The sequence below is a fragment of the Galeopterus variegatus genome, unplaced genomic scaffold (genome assembly GCF_000696425.1).
Source record: "Galeopterus variegatus unplaced genomic scaffold, G_variegatus-3.0.2 Scaffold1087, whole genome shotgun sequence".
In the NCBI taxonomy this organism is placed as follows: Eukaryota; Metazoa; Chordata; class Mammalia; order Dermoptera; family Cynocephalidae; genus Galeopterus; species Galeopterus variegatus.
The window spans coordinates 233,020-236,317 of record NW_007727198.1 but is presented as its reverse complement, the minus strand read 5'-3'; the positions used below and the strand labels follow the sequence as shown (position 1 = coordinate 236,317).

Below are 3,298 nucleotides of genomic sequence, written 5' to 3'. Positions count from 1 at the left end.
TTTAGTTTTCCTTTTTTTATTTTCTTAAAATTACTTTTCCTTTTAGAAACAAGATCACCAGGAAACCAGCTCCCCTCCCCCATGCTGGGCAGGCCACAGCCACCTTTTTTCAACCACGCTGATATTCTCTCACACCCCAAACAGGAGCTCCTCAGGGTGGCTTCGGAAGGCTGGAGTCTCTCCTTGTCTGGAGGGACACCCTGGTGGCAGTTTCTGATTGTGGGACACAGTCTGGTTTTTGTTTTCTTCCTGTCTTCTAATTAAAAAAGACATTCCTGGGTGACTGGCACAGTACAGGAGTGTGAGCTATTCAAACAACCTGGTGAAATTTCGTAAGGCCCAGCAAGCTTGCTCATATTCCTCGGCACTGGTGACTTGCTCGTGGAAGTTTGTAAGTTGTTTGTGTGTCACTGTGACCGCTCCCACGGTTGTCTCCTTTGGCAAACCTTTCAAGGAATTCTCTAACCATCAACAAAAAGTCGGTCGGTCAACCTGCATGATCTCCCAGAGCACTTCAGCCACATCTGGTAGGGTATAGGGGAGAGACAAAAGCAGCATGTGTAGAGCAGCTGGCTTACAAGTTGCTGTCCAAACTGGTTCATCACCTGTCCAATCAGTTCTTTCCGTAGTTCAAAATCTTCTTCACGATCACTGGCTACCCCTGTATGGATGAGGTCTCTTAGGAATCTCATGACACTACAGTTGGCATCCCGGTGGTTCAATGTAGTAGAGGCAATAGCCCACTGTAAGATAGGGATGACTACTTGGCTCTTCAGCAAGGTGACAGGGCTACTCTGAATAAACCTGGTGGCTAACCTGAACAGGTCACCTATGGTGTCAGGGTGATTCTGGAGACCATTCTGCGGTTCTAGGAGTTGAAAGGTGGGGATGCACAGTGCCTGCAGCATGTCTAGCAGTCCCTGCTGACAGCCTTCTTCCGTGCCATGTTCATCTACGAGGATACTGCCAAGGTACAGGAAACAGGAATGCTGATGTACATGGTACACATTCACCATCTGTGTGACTAGAGGCTGCAGCAGGGCTGCAGATCCTTTGACTACACTGTGAACAGCAAAAGCACAGGCACCAGCAACAATGCTCTACAATCTGATTATCAGCCTGGTGCTTATTTAGAGTCTTGGATAAAACTGGCCATATTTCCTGTATGACTTTTTGGCACGGACGAGTCTGTCCATTTTCCACAATGGGATTGGTGTGTCTAAATATCACTGCAAGGCGATCTAAGAACACATTGGGATTTGAGGATATGCCATTGCTAGGCTCCTGAGACAACAGCTTTTTCAGTGCCATTACCTGAACAGAACATAGCTCACTAAGACATTCAATAATCTTATCCAAAGGTAACCCGGCTAGGACAAGTGACGTCCCTTTAAGCAAGCACACAGCAGCTTCTGGAGACGGGCAATCTCCAGGAGACCATTAAAATGCTGAGCCATGTGATCTTGACAGACAGAGCAAATGTTATGAATGGCTTTGGCTGCAGCAGAAGTTAGGGGCTTTTCACGCAGGCCTTTCATCAAATAAGCCAACACAGGATCAAGGAACTGAGGATTTCGGTCAACCACTTCACTCATCTCTCCAACCAATTCAATGCTGGTATATCGCACAGCTGTATGTAGAGTCTCTGGGAACTGGACAACTCCTTCCAGGACCTCTACAAGTGTTCGATTGTTCTCTGGATCAACACTCTTTGCTATAGCAGCCATGATAAAGAGAACCACTTCTGTCACCTCCCAGGGTGGTTTGCCTTCTTTCAGAGTAGAATACAACTGAGCAAAACACTCCATAGACCCAATCAAGAAAATCAAGTTCTTCACCAGGTCTGATACCCTCATCCGAAACTCCCCAAAGTCATCAGTCTCCTCAGGAACACCTTCATGGTCTGGTTCCAGCTGGCAATGCCGGGCCAAGGCATGAACCAGCCTTTGAATGTCAGCTTTGAAGATGCCATGAATAACCTCATCATTAGTTTTGTATGAATGCTCTACTAGTCGATACCAAAAGTAAAAGGAAATTTCTACTACTTCATACTGAGGATGTCCTGCACAGATAAGAAGCAGTTCCAGAGTTCGTAGGTCCCCAAGACCTTGGCCTGGAGTACAAACAATTTTTTCAAGAAAAGTTTTACCGAGTTCAGTGAAAATACGGCAGTAATTCAGAACTTTGTCTAAATCTTCACATGCCACAGCCATATGATAGGCAGACTCCAATGTCAGGACTCCCTGAAAAAGTTGCATGGCTAATGGCAGGTTAGTCTCCACATTCTCAATGGCATAGAGAGCTGAGCACACACAGTCTGAAGCAGCTTCATGTAGGTTGGATGAGGTCTTATCCTGTTGCAAAACCTCAAAAAGGAGTGCTAGTAAGTTACTGTCAGCCATGAAGTTACTGTCTAAAACTCTCGAGTCAAACCAACTTCCCAAACAGCGAAAGACCTTCATAAGTATTTTTTCATCTGTTCCTGCTTTTTCTACACAGGTCATCAACAGAGATACTACTGTACTAGAGTAGGAGGCCAAATCTTCTATAATTTCTGTGTGCCGGCTAGCTCCAGTTCTTAAGGAACAACTATGTACTTCTTCAGGTAACGCTGTAGGGATCTCCAGAAAAAAGGCAGAGAAGTTACATCATTGCTATACTTTTCCACCAATGTTTGTACACAGCCCTTCCAGGAAGGCATCTGTAGTGCAAGATCTGCTATTGCTAAAGCCAGCTGCGTTACAATAACAGGTGACAAGTCTTTCAAGTTCTGGATATGGGTTAGCAATGAGTCCCGTAAAGAGACATGAAAGTCTGTGCGGAGCTCATAAAATGAGGCCTGAATCTTGATTTTCATGGTCTGGGCAGCAAAATCACATGATTCCATATCCTGCCGGATCTGTAACAATTGGTCTGAAATCTCCCAAGCATGAACCGAACGCTGCAGCTCCCCAAGCCAAAACGAGGCGCGTTTCTTTCCGCTGGGATCTGGGTCGGGGTAAAGCGCCTGCACTGCCTGGTACACGAGCTGCCATGTTGGCTTTGCCCCTTCCATGGTGGTGGCGGCAGTGGCGGCAGCGACGATTCTGTTTCTTCTCCCGAGGCTCCCCTGGTTGCTCTGCCTTCGCGCTTCCTCACTGTCTCGGCCACGGCCGCTCCCTGACTGGCGCCAGCTCCTCCTCTTTGGCCGTTACCAGGGCTGAGGGGTTCCCCGTGGTAGTTGCCCTCTCGGAAACAGCGGTTAGATCGGTTTCAGGTTCCCGTGCTCACCTCTTCACTCGCTCACTTGCCCTTGGAA

The 3,298-nt window shown here is 47.3% G+C and overlaps 1 pseudogene; it reads right to left on the bottom strand.

Moving 5' to 3' along the window:
- Positions 1 to 306: 306 nt before the first annotated feature.
- Positions 307 to 3,055, bottom strand: LOC103592087 (annotated as a pseudogene).
- Between the last annotated feature and the right edge of the window lie 243 nt (positions 3,056 to 3,298).